General features: G+C 38.3%; 1 protein-coding gene and 1 pseudogene across 1 annotated transcript in view; one reads left to right on the top strand and one right to left on the bottom strand.

Moving 5' to 3' along the window:
* The window catches only part of ZSWIM5 (zinc finger SWIM-type containing 5), a 250,126-nt gene that overhangs the window by 104,416 nt on the left and 125,479 nt on the right, over positions 1-20,231 (bottom strand). The gene's annotated exons all lie outside the window — the stretch shown is intronic.
* LOC119528188 lies at positions 8,942-11,506 on the top strand (annotated as a pseudogene).

The following is a 20,231-nucleotide window of genomic DNA, read 5'->3' as shown; positions in this document are numbered from 1 at the left end:
GATATTGGTTCATTTTTTCATTCACTCCTACATTCAAATTACATTTATTGACTACCTACTAACTGCAGGCAGTGTGAGAATTTAACATTAAATAAAACAATTCTAATTCTTTTGTAGCTTAAAATCTAGTAGTAGTGATTCTGACAGAGTTGGCCTAGATGACCTCCAAAATACCTTCTAAATATGAGGTTCTTGATTCCCCTTTGTTGGGGAGAGGTTAGGAGGTATACAGAAAGAGAAAGAGGGGAAAGGGAGATGGAGATGCACAGGAAAGGAACTAACATCTAGTAAGTACTTATTCTATTATTTGTCTTTTCATTTTACAGAGAAATTTTCTTATTGAAGTTTATGGAGATTAAAGAACTTTCCTGGGGTCACACAGCTAGTTAGTGGCAGAGTCAGAATGCGAACCTGGTCTGGCACTATTTCCTCTTCATCTTATAGACATAAAGGACAATTAAAAGGCAAAGAGGAAAAGCAGGGAGTTGGGAGAAGCAGACTAAAGTGAGCTCTGAAATGGTAGGTAACTACTCAGAAGTAGAAAAAAACACAAGTCCTTCCTAAAGAACTGGTATGCTGTACATTAACCACATTATACACTGACTCCTAATTAAGGCAGCTCTGTTTTTTTTCCTCCCTTGCAATTTTGAGATATAGTCACATACTATATAATCATCCAACGTGTACAATCAGTTGTTCACAGTATCATCATATAGTTGTGCATTCATCACCACAATCAATTTTCGAACATTTTCATTAATCCAAAAAAAGTAATAAAATAAAAATAAGAATAAAAATAAAAATAAAAAAGAATACCCAAAACAACCCATCCCCCCTATTATTCATTTACTTTTTTGTTTCCATTTTCAACTCATCTGTCCATAACACTGGATAACGGGAGTATAAGGCAGCTCTGTTCCTGATCTGCTTGCCTTATGCTACTTTAAGACTATTCTCAAGTCAGCTTCATCATATCTATGTCTGAAATTTACTAAACCGCTCCACATTCAGCTAACAGTCCTTTTGAGTGGAATAAAGACAAAAATAATCAGAATACTTAATTTTAAAAAAACAAACAGTTCCCCAGATAGGCTGTTTTTCTTAAAACTACTACTCTAATTGAGTTTCAAGAATGCGGTGCTTGTTAAAATGCAGATTCCTGGGTCCAATCCCAGATCCACTGATTCAGAATCTCTTAGCAAGGGGCCTATAATCTGCATATCAGATGTTTTGATGCAAACTAAAATACAATAACTACTGAGGCTCTAAAGGAAGGATTATAAAACCATGTTATTTGATCTAGTGTAGAGGGAAGTTTCAGTAAGGCAAGCCTTCTTCAAGGAAGTAACATTTAATAACAACAAAAAAAGATGGGGGATGCATGTGGTGGAGTACTTGGAGGTGACCACAAGTAGTCTACTGTGACTCACCAACTAATATAATTTAAGAGCTTTCACAGCAGTGTAGTCTTAAGGTAAACTATACCCTGCACTTGTCACACCGTACTGAAAGCACTCTTTCTTAACTGTGAGCACTGTACGAAACCAGGCCATAAAAGGAGTGATTGAAGAGAGAGATTTAGGGGCTTGTAAATATGTGAAAAGCTGTCATGGGGAAGAAGCACTGCTTTTTACTTCCTCCAGAGACAACATAAGACCAATGAGAAAATATAACATAAAAACTTTCCAACAAAGAAAGGTGCCTCAAATTTAATAGCCTGTCTTACTGTCTAGGAAATTGTCCAAACACAAGCTGATTGTCCATGTATCAGGGCCATAAGGAAGCTGCAAAGTGAGGTGGAAATGCATTATACTAGGAGTCAGACAGATTCCACTGATTGATCCGCAATCTACTAACTTTGCGACCTTAGATAAAATTAACTAATCTACCTGTTCAGCAGGTAGGAATGCTCCCATAAACTCAGTGAGAGTGGTTTCTGTGGCATAATGGGCACAGCCTCAGTGCACCGGGAAGCAAAGAAATAGAGGCAGTTAAAACAAAAAGTTGGCTATAAAGAGGGAAAAAAGTTGCTATAGGGGTATGTACAACCAAGGAAATTTCTGTGTTTTAGAAAAGAGAGAGTTTTGATTAGGAAAACTGCATGGACCAAAGGAAAGAGCATGAGTGCCAGAATCAGACAAGGCATGCATTTGAATCCAGACTCTCTCACTTAAAATGGTGTAAGATTATTTAATCTCTCTGCAATTAGTTTTACCTATAAAATAAGATAAATTCTTGCAGGGTTGTTTTAAGAATTAAATAAGATGGATAAAGAGTCTATAATAATGCCTTATATAGAGCAACTATATAGTAGTTCTTTCATGATGAGGGAAAAGAGCTAATAGAGAGGGAGAGAATAATAATACAGGCTGAAGTGTGAGACTAATGAATTAAGGGAACTTCCAAAGCATAAGTGGAAGGATTTGCCTTATACTGAAGTACTTTTTCACCCTAGAAAGGAGAAAATTGAGATGGGTGTGTATATTGATAAATTTCTGAGCATAGCAAGTATGGAAGTTTCTGCCATATGAATTTTATTTATTATTTGAAGGAGAAGGTACAATATGTGCTAAAAGAGAAGAGAAAGGAAGTAGCTTCTTGAGGAAAGTAGTAAAGATTTGTTATAAGCACAAGACGGCATGGGACAGTCAGTTGGCTGGGTCACAAAATAGGATTAGTGATTGAAGCTGTAGTAGCTGAGTTTATAGATTATAAACTTATGGTAGAATCAATCAAACAGTTGCATGACTATACTAATTCAATAAGCATTTATTGAATACCTACTAAGGGCCATGCTATAGGCCAATTTTACTTGATAAATATTTTTAAAGTAAGTTTTAAACATTCAATATCCAGTTAGACTAATTTTTTTAAAAATTCATTTTTATTGAGATATATTCACATACCATGCAGTCATACAAAGCATATATTCAGTTGTTCACAGTACCATTATATAGTTGTGCATTCACTTAATTTTTGAGCATTTTCATTACCACACACACAAAAATAATAACAATGAAAATTAAAGTGAAAAAGAACAATTAAAGTAAAAAAGAACACTGGGTGGTTTTTTTTGCCCCATTTTTCTACTCATCCATCCATACACTGGACAAAGGGGAGTGTGATCCACATGCCTTTCCCAATCACATTGTCACCCCTCATAAGCCCCATTTTTATACAATCGGCTAGACCAATTTAAAAAAATATATATCTAACATCCAGAAAATCATGATCAGTGTGAAGTCTAACTGTAGGACAACTCAAGGGCCTGAGCCTAGGTAAAGTTTATGCTAGAGAGGAAACAGAGATAGAGAGCACAGAAAAAGAGATGAGTGAGCAGGCTGGATACCAAGAAGATCATGCTGCTTGGAGACTCTGAGGATAAAGAAACTGCACGTAGAATAGAAACCGGGGACTAGAAAAAAAATCTATCTACTATTCTCTCAGGAGACCATGTGTTTTAACCAGGCAACACACTCTTATAAAGGGGATAAAATATAGCTCTTGATAAGGTTAAAAAAAAAGACCTACTTTATATTGAGTGCCCTTTATGAGTTAGATTCTCTTATTCTTACAACAATCCCATAATAATTAGCCTCATTTTTCATATAAAGATTTTGAGGCTCAGAGAAGTTAACTGACTTCCCCAAGGCCAAACAATTAGTAAGTAGGAGAGCCTGAATCAAACCCATCTTTCAAAATTCTGCACATAGGATTTTTCCTCCATAAAGTCCATTCTTTCCCTATTAAAACGTGTGAATCTAACTAAATGTACGATAGATGCAGTGGGAGTGAGCAATGAAAAAAAAGGGCAGAGGGTTATGGTCAGAGAGCATGACAATTAAAACTTCAAGATTTCAGAGGAAGAGTTATTTTTAGGCTACAATAGATCTCAAGTATGGTTATGGAAGTGGGTAGGTGAAGTGGAATGAAGAATAGGTGAAAGTAGCTGTTTTCTAAGACATTGAAGAACACCAATAGTGATGAATACTGCCATATGCAGAATCAAACCTCCTCCTCCCCTAAGATGTTCACCTCCTAATCCCTGGAACCTGTGAATATGCCTTACCTGGCAAAAGGGACTCTGCAGATGCAATTAAGTTAAAGACCACGAGATGGGGAGATTATCTTGGTTTACCCAGGTGGGTTCAATGCAATTACAAGGTCCTTAGAAGAGGCAGGCAGAAGATGACAGAGAGGGAGATGTGACTACAAAAGAAAGGTCAGAGACATGAAACACTGCTGGCTTTGAAGATGGAAAAATGGGGTTGCGAGCCAAGGAATGAATATGGGCATCTTCTAGAAACTGGAAAGGCAAGGAAACAGATTCTCCCTAGAGCCTCCAGAAAGGAATGCAGCCCTAATGACACCTTGATTTTAGCCCACTGGAAACTGTGTCACACTTCTGACCTATAGAACTGTAAGATAATAAATTTGTGTTGTGTTAAGCTACGTTTATGTTAATTAGTTACAGCAGCAGCAACAGAAAACTGATAACATATTTTAAGACATGTTAATCAACAAGTGGTATAGGAGAAAGGTATGCTGGGTAGGGTATGAGCCTCAAAGAAAGGAGGATTTTACTGAAGGTAGGAGTAAAGGTCTAGAAAGGACAATGGGAGGTAGGATGATGCTGACTCTATCTTCCTGCACTTTATAGTAAGTCCTAGAAGAATAAACAGGCTTTTCTCAATGGGATGGAAGAGCACAGGATTGTAATCAGGGGAATAACTAAAAGAATTGAAAATGAAAGCCATGGTGTAAGATTAGTTGGTCTACCTCTGCTTCTCTGCTGATGCAGCCTGAGATGTGATAATACCAGCAGCCAGAGGCCTATACTTTTATTTGCTTCAGAGGAAGAAACTTTTATAGGGATTAGTCTCTGAAGTGATAAAGCAAGCAAAAGATTATGTATTTCATTTAATATGAAAAGAGTCCTGTATTCAGAGTAGGAACATATATCTGACTTTTAGTTCTGTTTCTGCCATTAACTAGCAATATGGTGCTATGTAAGTCACCTCACCTCATCTTCTCCCCCTCATTTCTTAAGCTCGCTATATTCTTGCTGAAAAATAGCCAGAGTTCAAGCTGTGGATTAGTCTTTGGGTTTTGTTTACATTTATTTGATTCCAATATATTTTAATGATATTTTAAACAAACTCTTCTAATCTCAAGAAAAGAGTGAATTACAAAACCATTTAGAGAGACAAAACATGCCCTGGCCTCTGCAAATATGTTTCCATATTTAAGAACCTGCTCTTAACTCATTAGTCTTCAGCAACCTCTACTTAAAAATTTAACTAGGCATTTTCTGTTTCCACCCAAATATTACAGCTAAGGTACATTGAGCAAGTATTTAATCTAGAACTTACCTCCTCCCTTATATTTCTCAGACTCAAGTCACCCTGAAAACTGACCACTTTCACAAAGAAACTAGTTTGACTTCAATGCAACAAGTTGATTTTTAAAAAGTGGATTTGATATAGAAACCTTGTCTCTAGTGTGATTAGTTCAAACTCAAGAAATCTTATGATATGGTTCCTTTTTCTATAAAATAATACTGTTAAATATTAACTGACAAAGAAAGGGTTTGCTCAAGGAAATAGGAGTTCATGTAGATAAGACTGTCTATCAATTAATGCCAAATTATTCAGAGAGGACTGTTTTTCTGTTTGGTGATTATCATAATACTAAATATTTGCTTTACTACTGGCATATCTTGTTTTATTGTGTTCACTTTACTGCCCTTGCAGATATTGTATTTTACAATCTGAAGGTTTGTTAGCAACCCTGTTTCGAGCAAGTCTGTCAGCACCATTTCTCCAAGAGCATGTGCTCACTTTGTGTCTGTGTCACATTTTGGTAATTCTCACAATATTTAAAACTTTTTCATCATTATTATATCTGTTACGGTGGTCTGTGATCTGTGATCTTTGATGTTACTATTTTGTTTCGGCACACCATGCCCATATAAGATGATGAACTTAATGATAAATGTTGCATGTGTTCTGACTGCTCCACCAACCAGCGGTTCCCCAGCTCTCTCCCTCTCCTTGGGCCTCCCCATTCCCTGAAACACAACGGTTTTCAAACTAGGCCAGTTAATAACCCTACAATAACCTTGAAGTGTTCAAGTGAAAAGAAGAATTCCACATCTCTCACTTTGAACCAAAAGCTAGAAATGATTAAGCTTAGCGAGGAAGGCATGTCAAAAGCCAAGACAGGCCTCCTGAGCTAAACAGTTAACTAAGTTGTGAATGCAAAGGAAAAGTTCTTGAAGGAAATTAAAAGTGCTACTCCAGTGAACACATGAATGATAAGAAAGCAAAACAGCCTTATTGCTGATATGGAGAAAGTTTTAACGGTCTGGATGGAAGATCAAACCAGCCACAACATTCCCTTAAGCCAAAGTTTAACCTACAGCAAGGCCCCAACTCTTTTCAATTCTATGAAGGCTGAGAGAGGTGAGGAAGCTGCAGAAGAAAAGTTTGAAGCTAGCAGAGGTTGGTTCATAAAGTTTAAGGAAAGAAGCCATCTCCATAACATAAAAGTGCAAGGTGAAGCAGCAAGTGCTGATGTAGAAGCTGCAGCAAGTTATCCAGAAGATCTAGCTAAGATAATCGATGAAGATGGCTACACTAAGCAACAGATTTTCAATGTAGATGAAACAGCCTTCTATTGGAAGAAGATGCCATCTAGGACTTTCATAGTTGGAGAGGAGAAGGCAATGCCTCACTTCAAAGCTTCAAATGACAGGCTGACATTCTTGTTCGGGGCCAATGTAGCTGGTGATGTTAAGCTGCAGCAGTGCTCACTTACCATTCCAAAAATCCTAGGGCCCTTAAGAATTGTGCTAAATCTACTCTGCTTGTGCTCTATAAATGGAACAACATAGTAAGGATGACAGCACATCTGTTTACAACATGGTTACTGAACACATTTTAAGCCCACTGTTAAGATCTGCTGCTCAGGAAAAAAGATTCCTTTCAAAATATTACTGCTCATTGACAATGCACCTGGTCACCCAAGAGCTCTGATGGAGATGTACAAAGAGATACATGTGGTTTCTATGCCTGCTAACAACATCCATTCTGTAGCCCATAGATCAAGGAGTCACTTCTACTTTCAAGTTTTATTATTTAAGAGACACATTTTGTAAAGCTATAGTTGCCATAGATAGTGATTCCTCTGATGGATCGGTGCAAAGTAAACTGAAAACTTTCTGGAAAGGGTCCACCATTTTAGATGCCATTAAGAGCATTTGTGATTTATGAAAGGAGGTCAAAATACCAACATTAACAGGGGTTTGGAAGAAGTTGATTCCAACCCTCATGGAAGATTTTGAAAGGTTGAAGACTTCAGTGGAGGAAGTAACTGCTGAGATGGTAAAAATAGCAAGAGAACTAAAATTAGACATGAAGCCTGAAGAGGTAACTGAATTGTTGCAATCTCATGGTAAAACTTGAACAGATGAGGATTTGCTTCTTATGAATGAGTAAAAAAAGTAGTTTCTTGAGATGGAATCTATGCCTGAAGATGCTGTGAACATTGTTTAAATGATAAAGTATTTAGAATACCACATCAAGTTAGTTGATAAAGCAGTGGCAGGGTTTGAAAGGACTGACTAATTTTGAAGTTCAATTGTGGACAAAATGCTATAAAAAGCATCACATGCTACAGAGAAATCTTTCGTGAAAGGAAGTTAAATCAATGCAGCAAACTTCACTGTTGTCTTATTTTAATAAATTGCCACAGCCATCTAAACCTTCAGCAACTATTACCCTGATCAGTCAGCAGTCATTGACCCTTCATCAGTAAAAAGATCAGAACTTGCTGAAGGCTCAGATGATGGTTCACATTTTTTAACAATAAAGTATTTTTAAATTAAGGTATATACATTTTTTAGACATAATGCTATTGCACACTTAAAGGACTATAGTATACTTCTTTCTCCGTCAGCCACCGAAGCACCAGCTATGCTCTGAGCTGCTCCCAGGGTCCCTTCCCCACCGCCAAAGGAGTAGCTGCTGCCACTGCCAGCACCAAATTAGGACGGAGGAAGGAAGGAAAGAAGAAAGGAAAGGGGGCCAGAGTGACCACTAAGAGGGAACAGGTGAATGAGCTTATGGTAACCCTTGGCCCCTGTGCTGGTTTGAATGTATTATGTCCCCCAGAAAAAGCTATATTCTTTGATGCAATCTTGTGGGGCAGACATATTAGTGGGGATTAAGTTGGAACGTTTGGATTAGGTTGTTTGCATGGAAATTCGCCTTACCCAACTGTAGGTGATAACACTGATGAGATAATTTCCATGGAGGCATGGCCCCACCCATTTAGGGTGGGCCTTGATCAGTGGAGCCATATAAATGAGCTGACAAACAGAAGGAACTAAGTGTAGCTGTGAGTGATGTTTAGAAGGGGAGCTACAGCCAAGAGGGACACTATGAAGAAAGCACAGGGGCTGCAGATGAGAGACATTTTGAAGACGGCCGTTGAAAGCAGACTCTTGCTCCAGAGAAGCTAAGAGAGGACAAATATCCCAAGTGCAACTAAGAGTGACATTTTTGAGGAACTGCAGCCCAGAGAGGAATGTCCTGGGAGAAAGCCATTTTGAAACCAGAACTTTGGAGCAGACACCAGCCACATGCCTTCCCAGCTAACAGAGGTTTTCCGGACACCATTGGCCATTCTCCAGTAAAGGTACCCTACTGTTGATGGACACTTTATGGCCTTGAGACTGTAACTGTGTAACCAAATAAACCCCCTTTTATAAAAGCCAATCCATTCCTGGTGTTTTGCATTCTGGTAGCATTAACAAACTAGAACAGCTCCCACCCCACCCTTCTCCCTGATCCCCAACCCCCTCCCCCCATTAGAGGCCAGACTGTGAGGCCAGACTGTCATCCAAGGGTGAGTCACTCCCACCACCTCCTCCGTGGAGCTGATCACCATCCTTGAGAAGACCATGTCTCTCAGTCAGCTTGAACTGGAAGTTCCCAAAGCTTGCAGCCATAGAGAACTTGCCCACGCTCCCTGTGGAACTGTCCAGAGTGCTGGCAAATCCAGGAAACAGGCTGCCAGAGTTGCAGACTGTCTACAAACCAAGAACTCTCTGACATCTAAGGATACATACAAACAAGACACAATAGCGGCAGAGATGGTTTGCTATCAATGCTAATATGCCCGAAGGGAAGTCAAGAACTATGTTTTGCAAACTTTGGGCAGAAAAATCTACCAGCCCAGTTCTGCCTCAAGGTGCATGGCTGATATTGCTTGTGCAGAGATCCCAGTGAACCAGTGGCCAGAAAAAATTCCTCAGTTGGTGGCCAATGTCACAAATCCCAAGAGCACAGAACACATGAAAGAGTCAATATTGGAAACTATTGGTTACATTTGCCAAGATATAGTCCCGGAGCAGCTACAAGATAATGAGATTCTGATGCCATAATCCAGAGGATGAGAAAAAAAGAGCCTAGTAATAATGTGAAGCTAGTGGCTACTAAATGCACTTCTGAATTCACTGGAGTTCACCAAAGCAAACTTTGACAGAGTCTGAAAGGTACTTTATTTTGCAGGTGGTCTGTGAAGCCACACAGGGTCCAGATACGAGGGCATGAGTGGCTGCATTACAGAATCTGGTGAAGATAATGTCCTTGTATTATCAGTATATGCAGAAATATATGGGTCCTGCTCTTTTTGCAATCACAATTGAAGCAATGAAAAGTGACATTAATGAGGTGGCCCTATAAGGGACTGAATTCTGATCCAATGTCTGTGATAAGGAAATGATTTGGACATTGAGGCTTCAGAGGCAACAGAATGACATCCTTCTGAGCATACCAGCAAGCTTTATTCTAAGGGCACACTACAGTAGCTGGTTCCAATCCTCACACAAACACTAACTGAACAGGATGAAAACGATGACCAGAACACCTGCAAAGCAGCAGGGGTGTGCCTCATGCTTCTGGCTACCTGCTGTGAAGATGACATTGTCCCACATGCCCTACCCTTTATCAAAGAACATATCAACAACTGACTGGCAGTCTCAGGATGCAGTGGTGATGGTATTTGGCTGTATCTTGGAAGGACCAGAGCCCAGTCATCTCAAACCACTAATTATACAGGCTGTGTCCACCCTAATAGAATTAATAAAAGACCACAGTGTCATTGTTCGAGATACAACTGCATGTTCTCTGTGCAGAGTTTGTGAACTGCTCCCTGAAGCTGCCATCAATGGTATTTACTTGAATTCTCCTGTTGCAATGTCTGACTGGGGACCTCAGTGCTGAACTCAGACTGGCTTCAAATGTGTGTTAGGCTTTGTCCAGTCTGGCTGAAGCTGATTATCAGGAAGAACCAGTTTCTTATTGCTTATCCTCTTCATTTGAACTTATAGTTCATAAGCTCCTGGAAATCACAGACAGACCTGATGGACACCATAGTGACTTGAGGAGTGCTGCATATGAATCTCTGATGGAAATTGTGAAAAATAGTGCCAAGGATTGTCTCTGTGGTTCAAAAATGACTCTAGTCATCATGGAACAACTACAACAAGTGTTTCAGATGGAGTCACATATCCAGAGCCCTTCCAATAGGATCCAGTTCAATGACCCTCAGTCTTTACTTTGTGCAATTCTCCAGAATGTTCTCTGGAAAATGCAGCATCAAGATGCTCTGCAGATCTCTGATGTGGTCATTGCCTCCCTGTTAAGGATATTCCAAAGCACAGCTGGGTCTAGGGAAGTGCAAGAGGATGCCCTGATTGGCAGTTAGTGTTGGGTGGTGAATTCCTAAAATATATGGAGGCCTTTAAACCCTTCCTGGGAATTGAATTGAAAAACTATGCTGAGTTATCAGGTTTGTTTGGTGGCTGTGGGGTTAATGGGAAACTTATGCCATGCCCTGCAATCCAACATCTTACCTTTCTGTGATGAGGTGATGCAGCTACTATTGGAGAACTTGGGGAATGAAAATGTCCACAGGTCTGCGAAACCGCAGATTCTGTCAGTCTTTGGTGATACTGCCCTTGCTATTGGTGGAGAGATTATAAAAACACCTAGAAGTAGTACTGACTACTCCTCAGCAGGCCTCTCAAACCCAGGTGGACAAGTCAGACTATGATTTGGTGAATTATCTGAATGAGCTAAGGGAAGGCTGCTTGGAAGCCTATACTGGACTCATCTAGGTATTGAAGGATGTGATACTGGTACAACCCAGAGCAGAATTTATTTTGTCTTTCATTGACCTTATTGCTAGAGATAAGGATCATACAGATGGAGTGGTAGCATGTGTTGCTGGACTGATAGGGGATTTATGTACAGCATTTGGGAAGGATGTATTGAAATTAGGAGAAGCTAGGCCCATGATCCATGAACTGTTAACTGACAGAAACAGATCGAGGACTAATAAAGCAAAAACTGTTGCTACTTAGGCAACAAAAGAAGTGAGGAAACAAGAACCAAGATTAATCTGTTACCGCTGGGATGAAACCTGCAACCCCCACTAGAAATCTTCAATCTTTTGAAAAACCCAGAAGTGAGGCTTGTGCACAGATGCTGAATGTTTAGGAATGAGGAGATGAGTGTGTGAGGCCTGACAACATGCCACATTGAAAATTCTACCACTGAAGCAGTGGCAGCCACCAATAGCAGTGCTGTTAACTAAGTTAGCATTGACTTCATAGGAAACCATAATATAGGCCATCTTGGAAAACAATGGATTTACCTGGTTTGAAAAGAAAAAGAAAGCTATCTCTTCCCAGAAGAGGCTAGCACCAGCTTTTCTGTCTTTTGGCCAGTACTGAGTGGAATGACTGGTAAGGGAGAGGAGGAGGGTGCTTTGGGTTCAGTTGTGGTGCTTTGTTGTAAAAGGCAGCTTGGCCTTTGCTACAGTAAGAAAGATGGAGCTGGGTCTCAAGCCCACCTTCAGTGTACTTTTGCCACACAGTATAGTACATGTGCTGGTTAAAAGGAGCATGAGTGTGTCTGAATGAGGCAGTATCCACATTCTCAACTTCAAGTCATGGCAGTTTCTTTTTCCCAGAAAAAAAGGGAGGGAGGTGTTAGACATTGCATTTCATAAAACTAACCGAAATTCTGTCTACTTATGCAGCACAAGAGACGTAAAAAGAGAAAAAAGGAAAGAAAGATGCTCTTTAGGTTTTTTTGATTTGTCTTTCTAAATTATTTTCTTTTAGGGAAAATACTGACAAATGATGAGAGCTCCCATCCTGATATTTTCATCAAGGTATCTTTCCTAGTACTATGCTTCAACTGTGAATGCAGAATGGGGGAAGGGGAGACATGCTGGTTTGAATCTATTATGTCCCCCACAAAAGCCATGTTCTTTTAATCCAATCTTGTGGATGCAGACTTACTTTGGGTGGGATCTTTCGATTAGGTTGTCTCCATGGAGATGTGATCCACCCAACCATAGATGAAACCTTTTGAACAGATTATTTCCATGCAGTTGTGACCCTACCCATTCAAAGTGGGTCTTGGTTAGTTTACTGGAGTCCTTAAGAGAGCTCAGGGGCCAACACAGCCCCAGACAGACCTTTGGAGATGCAGACAGGAAATGTTTGGAGATGCTAAGCTCAGAGTTTGTCCTGGAGAAGCTAAGCAAGGACCCCGAGATGCTTAGAGAAAAATGCCCTAGGAGAACAAGCAAAGATGTACAGGAGCTGAGAGAGAGAAGATAAAAGAGACAGAAGCCCAGAGACATTTTGGAGAAAGCTGTTCTGGTTTGCTAATGCTGCCATTATGCAAAATACCAGAAATGGGTTGGCTACAAAGTTATAGTCTTAAGGCCACAGAAGTGTCCAAACAGAGATATCAATGATAGGGTACCTTCACCAAAGAACACTGATGGTGTCCAGAAAACCTCTGTCAGCTGGGAAGGCACAGGCACATGGCTGGCATCTGCTCTGGGGTTCTGGTTTCAAAATGGCTTTCTCCCAGGACATTTCTCTCTAGGAGTCTGGACTAGCAGAAGTCTACTTTCAATGGCCATCTCCAAAATGTCTCTCTTGGCTAAAGAACTGAGCTCCTTCTGTCTGAGCTCTTATAGGGCTCCAGTAAATTAATCAAGACCCATGCTGAATGGTGGGGCCACACCACCATGGAAATAATCTATTCAAAGGTATTACTCACAGATGGGTGGGTCACATCTGCATGGAAACAACCTAATCCAAAGATTCCAACCTAGTCAACACTAATACGTCTGCCCCACAAGATCGCATTAAAGAACATGGCATTTGGGGGGAAATAATACATCCAAACTGGCACAAAGGCCATTCTGAAACCAGAACCTGGGAGCAAAGGGCCAGCAGATGCCAGCCACATGCCTTTGCAGCTGACAGAGGTGTTCCAGACACCATTGGCCTTTCTTCAGTGAAGGTTTCCTCTTGTTGATGCCTTAGTTTGGACACTTTTATGGCCTTAGAACTTTAAATTTGTAACCTAATAAATCCCCTTTATAAAAGCCAATCCATTTTGCATAACAGCAGCTTTAGCAAACTGGAAGAGGAGAGAAAAAGAAAACTCTGGAGGTAGAGGATAAAGAAAAAACAAAAACACCATTGTTACAAATAAAAAGTGCAGACTTCAAAAACAAAAGCCACAACCCAAACAAACCAAAATTTAAATGCTCAGAATTAGCAGCACAAAAGAAAAGCTCTCTCTTGACTTGTATTGTGGCAGTCTGAATACCCCCAGAAAACTGCCAAAGAGTTTAGTAAACAAATACAGAATAAAAGAAAATACACACACACATTAACAAAATAGCAAATTTTAGGTAATTATTTTGGATTGCAAATGAGGGTAAATTTAATGTTCAAACAATCTGATCAAATAATCATTTGAAAACTGAAAAAAAAAGGCTAAAGTATAGTGTAAACATAACTTTTATATACACAGGAAGTCAAAAAGTTTGTGTCACTTGCTTTTTTGCAATATTCATTTTATTACAGTGGTCTGGAACCAAATCTGCAATATCTCTGATGTATGCCTGTAAACCTTCTCTTAAAACTACTGCATAAAAAGGAAACAGGTGGACCTTGTACAATAGGTAGTAAGTTATACTACAAGAATTACCTAAAAATATGTTTATATTTTGGAATATATTTCTCAAAGGTTTCAACATTTTAATCAAGGGAGATTGTCTAAAATCATTTTTTAAGTTTCTTGAGAGTTTACGTAATTTTTATTGCAGTAACAAAATATAAAACATAAAATTTGCTTTTTTAACAATTTCCATTTTTAAGCGTACAGTACAGTGACATTAATTGTGCTTACGATGTTGTGCTACCAATCCAACCATCCATTACCAAACTGAATTCATTTTATTACTAATATGAAATCAATTTTTAAGTACTCAAGGGTAAAATTCAGGAGAGCTGAATTCTTGTCCTAGCTTTGCCAATAATTAACTGAGTAATATCAGAAAAGTCATGATTAAGTTCCTCATCAGTAAGAAAGATCACAGCTAAGTTTGAGAATAGACTGTCTAATTTCTTCTCTTTACATTTTCTACCCTTTAATGATGGGAGAGAATAATGCCAGCAGGTGGATCCTGGTCAATTATCACCTTACATTAATCTTTGATTAAAGAACAGTGATTCACATCTATTCCTGAGTTGTAATGGTTATGTCCAAATTCTGAGATGCTGAGCTTTTTGGGTATAACCTGGTGGGTCCCTGGAACTTTGGGTTTCTGACCTGAAACTCAGAGCCAGAGCTCAGCAGCTAAGAATGTCAGTATTACCTCATACAGCAACTATTAAAAAAGCTGAAAAAGAGTTCAGACTTCAATTATAGATATGAATGAAGCAGATCTGGTTAGGACTAAGGCAAATCAGGTCAAAGGGGAAAGGACAATGTTGACTGTGTTTTGAAGATTTAACTTCTGTGTGAGACCAAGGGAATATAAGTTTATTTGGTACAGGATCTGTATTTTCTGTAGCACACTAAATAATTTGACTTAAGGTCAGTTTATTCAAACACCATAATTACATGGAACTTTGAATAGGAAGTGATATCTGGTTGGTCTGTAAAAGTTAGTGTGGAATCTCAATACATTCCAAAGTAATTTGGGCAAAGAATAAGAATCTATTTGTGGGGCCCCCTTGAGAAACTGGGGAAAAATGTGGAAATATTGGACTTCACCACCTGGATTATTAGTGATATTCTCACAAACATTGAGGACTACTACTTTAGCAGGCCAAGCCGTCGATCTTGGGACTTGCCCTTATGAAGCTTCTTACTGCAAAGGAGAGGCTAAAGCTACTTATAATTGTGCCCAAGAGTTTCCCCCAGAGAGCCTCTTTGTTGCTCAGATGTGGCTGATCTCTCTGTAAGCCCACTCAGCAGGTAAACTCTCTACCCTCCCCCCTACCTGGGACATGACTCCCAGGGGTGTAGATCTCCCTGGCAACGGGGGACATGACTCCCGGGGATAAGCCTGGACCCAGCACATGGGATTGAGAAAATCTTCTTGACCAAAAAGGGGAAGAGAAATGAAACAAAGTTTCAGTGGCTGTGAGATTTCGAACAGAGTCAAGAGATCATTCTGGAGGGCATTCTTATGCACTATGTAGAAATCCCTTTTTAGTTTTTGGTGTATTGGAATAGCTAGAAGGAAATACCTGACTGTCGAACTGCAACCCAGTATCCTTGATTCTTGAAGATAATTATATAACTATATAGCTTACATGGTGTGACTGTATGATTGTGAAAACCTTGTGGCTCACACTTCCTTTATGCTGTGTATAGACAGATGAGTAGAAAAATGGGGACAAAAATTAAATGAAAAATAGGGTGGGATGGGGGGATGGAATGCTTTAGGTGTTCTTTTTTACTTTTATTTTCATTCTTATTTTTATTTTTTTGGAGTAGGGACAATATTCAAAAATTGCTGATAGAAATTAATGAAGACCTAAATAAATGAGAGACGCTTTTTAATTAGGGAAGCTGTAGGTTTACAGAAAAATCATGTACATAGTACAGTGTTCCCATAACCATACCATATATTGTGGATGACTGTATGGTATATGAATATAGCTCAATAAAACTGAATTAAAAAAAAAAAAAAAGAACAGTGACTCACCCAGAATCAGAAGGCCAGTAAGTATTCACTTCGCATTCAGTATTTGGTCTCCAAAGTTTTCATGTTCCATAAGAAGTGCTTTAGGAGCTACCAAGGGAGGTGAAGGAGAAGTCCCTATTTCAACCAGAACAGCTCTAATTTGATGATTTTATGTACTGTATGTCCATATAATATGCCTTTTTTTAAGGAAGGGTTCCATTACTAGAAGTAAAAAAAAAAAAAAGTTGGTGTAATGAAAAAACCATGGTCTCTGAAGTCAGAATGGCCTGGGCTTGAATGCTATCTTCTCCATTTACTACTTGGGTGAATTTGGGTAATGTTCCTCTGAAATTTCAGGACTGCTCTAGTGTCCAGAATTGGACATTTTAATTTAACCTTATCCTCAGTGTTCTCATCTGTAAAATGGAGAAAAACATCTCATAGGGCTACTATGAAGATTAAATGAGGTAAATATATAATATATGTAGCATACAGACTACAATATAGTAACCATTCAAGAAATGTTAGTAACATTCCTATTAAATTTTTTTTGTAACAGCTTTATTGAGGTAAAACTAACATACAATAAAACACATTTATTTAAAGGGTACAATTATGTAAGTTGTGAAGAAAGTACACATTCATGAAACCACCACTGCAATCAAAATAATGAACAAATTCATCACCCCAAAATTCCTCATGTCCCTTTGTAGTCACCCCTCCTGCTCCACCCTGCGTCTCCCTCAAACCCAGGCAAACAATGATTTGTTTTCTGTCCCAATAGATTAGATAGCATTTTTCAGAATTTTACATAAATGGAATCAGTCAGTATGTACTCTTTTTTTGCCTGGTTTATTTTGCCTGACATAATTATATTGATATCCATCCCACATTGTTGCATGTATCAATAGTTCATTCCTTTACATTGCTGACTAGTTCTCCATTTTATGGATACACCACACTCTGTTTTTCCATTCACCTGTTGATAGACATTTGATTAATCTCCAGTTTTTGGCTATTACAAATAAATCTGCTTTGACTATTTGTATGCAAGTCTTTTTATGGATATATGTTTCATTTCCCTTGGGTAATACCTAGAACTGGAATGGTTATATCATATGGTAGATTACCTGCCTTAACTTTTTAAGAAACTGCCAAAATGTTTTCCAAAGTGACTGTACCATTTTATACTCCTACCTTCAATATATGAAAATTCCAGTTCCTCCATATCCTTACCAACAATTGTTTGGTTGATCTTTTTTAATTTTAGCTATTTTAATAGTTGTCTGGTTTTATCTCGTGATTGAAATTTGCATTCCTTAATAACTCATAATGTTGATCATCTTTAAATGTGCACATTTGCCATTCATATCTTCACTAGTGAAGTATATGTTCAAAACTTCCTCCATTTTTTGATTGGGTTGTTTTCCCATTAGTGAGTTTGGAGAGTTCTTTATTTTTTTCTGGATACAAGTCCTGTATCAGGTCCCTGGTTTGCAAATATTTCTTCCAGTTTGGGGCTTGTTTTCATTTTCTTGACTATGTCTTTCAAAGAGCACAAGTTTTTAATTTTGATAATGTCCAATTTATCAATATTTTATTTTATGGATTGTGCTTTTAGTGTTGTATCTAAGAAATCTTTACCTAACCCAAGGTCACAAAGGTTTTCCCCTATGTTTTTTTCTAGAACTTTTAAATTCAGGTTCTACATTTTAGGTCTATGATCCATTTTTATAAAAGTTTTATCTATGCTATAAACTAGGGATAATTCCCATTCCCCCCTTTTTATATGGATATCCAATTGTTCCAGTACCATTTGTTGAAAAGAATATCTGTTCCTCACTAAACTGTCTTTGCACCTTTGTCAAAATTTAATTGACCATATTTGTGTGGGTCAATTTTCAGACTGTGTGTATTCTGTTCCATCGATCTATTTATCTGCCTTGATACCAATACCACACTGTCTTGACTACTAACTTTTTAAGTCTTTGAAATCAGGACTTACTTTTCCAACTTTTTTTTTCCAAAGTAATTTTGGCTGTTCTAGACCTTTGCACATCCATATGAATTTTTAAATTAGTTTGTCAGGAAGTGTGCTGAGGTTTTGACTGAGATTGCATTGAATCTACAGATCAATTTGAGAGAACTGAAATCTTAACAATATTGTGACTTTGGATCCATGAACCTGATATATTCCCTCATTTATTTAGGTCTTCATTAATTTCTATCAGCAATGTTTTATACTTTTCAATGCACAGGTCTTTTATACCTTTTGTCGGATTCATCCCTCAGTACTTCATATTTTTTGACAATTGTAGATGGCACCTGTATTTTTAATTTTTTTAATTAGAGAAGCTGTAGGTTTACAGAAAAATCATGTACATAGTACAGCATTCCCATAACTACCACCACCACCACCCCCAGTTTTCCCTATCACTAACATTTTGCATTAGAATGGTACCTTTATTACAATTAATGAAACATTTTAATTATATTATTAACTATAGTCTATGGTTTACATTACGGTTAAATCTTTGTGTTGTTCAGTTCTATTCTGGTAAACATATACAGAACCTAAAATTAATCATTTTAACCACTTCAAGTATACAACTCAGTGGTGTTAAATACATTCACAATGTTTTGCTAACATTAATACCATCCACTAATAAAACCTTTTCATCACTCCAAACAGAAACTTTGTATCCATGGGCATGAACTCCCAATTCACCAAGTCCTTCCCTACCCCTGGTAATCTGTATTCTAATTTCTGATTCTGAATTTGGTCATTCTGATTATTTCAAATGAGTGAGATTGTACAACATTAGTCCTTGTATGTCTGGGTAATTTCACACAACATGATGTCTTCAGACTTTATCCATGCTATTGCTTGTATCAGAGTTTCATTCCTTTTTACAGCTGAATAATATTCCATTGTATGTATATACCACATTTTGGTCATTTATCCATTCATCTGTTGATTGACACTTGGGTTGCTTCCATCTTGTGACAAGTGTGAATAATGCTGCTACTAACACAGGGATGCAAATATCTGAGTCTCAGCTTTTGATTTTTTGAGGTATATGCTTAAAAGTGAGACTGTTGGGTAATATGGTATTTCTATACTTAACTTTCTGAGGAGCCACCAAACTGTCTTCCACAGTGGCTGCACCATTTTACATTACCACCAATAATGAACGACTGTTCCTATTACTCAACACTCTCTCCAACACTTGCTATTTTCCATTTTTAAATAGTGGTCATTCTATTGGGTGTGAAATGGTATCTTACTGTAATACTGGCTTGCATTTCCCTAATGGTTAATGATATTGAGCATCTTTTCTTATGCTTATTAGCCATTTGTTTATCTTCTCTGGAGAAACGTCTATTCAAGTCACATGCCCATTTAAAAATTTTTTTTTTGTCTTTTTGTTGTTGAGTTGTAGCAGTTCTTTATATATTACAGACATTAAACACTTGTCACATTTATGATTCAGATTATTTTCTCCCATTCTACAGGCTTTTTCACTTCCTTGATAAGATCCATTGATGCACAAAACTTGTCCATTTTGATGAAGTCTCATTTACCTATATTTTCTTTTGTTGCTCATGCTTTTGACTGAAGATGCTTCCCCGTGTTTTCTTCTAGGAATCTTATAGTTTTGGATCTTATATTTAGGTCTTTGATACATTTTGAGTTAATTTTTGTATATGGTGTGAGGTAGGGTTCTACCTTTATTCTTTGGCATATAGATACCAGTTTTCCCAAAACCATATGTCGAAGAGACTATTCTTTCCCCATTGAGTGGAATTGTCACCCTTGTCAAAAATCATTTGGCCAGACATTCACTAGGCAGGGCAAGATGGCGGCATAGGGAGGTGTGAAATTTAGTTAGTCATCTGAAACAACTAGCATATAGCTAGGAACAACTAGGAAATAGTCTGGAACAACTGTTGGGGGACATCTGTGACCGAAAACACATTGTATAGCAGTCTGGAATGAGTGAAATGGCTGAGATTGCAGCATAAGAACTGTAAGTAAAGCTCCCCCAACTGCAGAGCTGGTGTCCCTCCCCTACTGGCACAGCAAGGTGAGCAGAAACACTACCATGTGGGAAAAAGAAGCAGTCTCTACTAGGAGGAAGGGAAGG

This window comes from Choloepus didactylus, chromosome 2, assembly GCF_015220235.1.
Source record: "Choloepus didactylus isolate mChoDid1 chromosome 2, mChoDid1.pri, whole genome shotgun sequence".
Classification (NCBI taxonomy): domain Eukaryota; kingdom Metazoa; phylum Chordata; class Mammalia; order Pilosa; family Megalonychidae; genus Choloepus; species Choloepus didactylus.
Note: the sequence above shows the minus strand (reverse complement) of the source record. Positions and strands in the feature narration are given on the sequence as shown.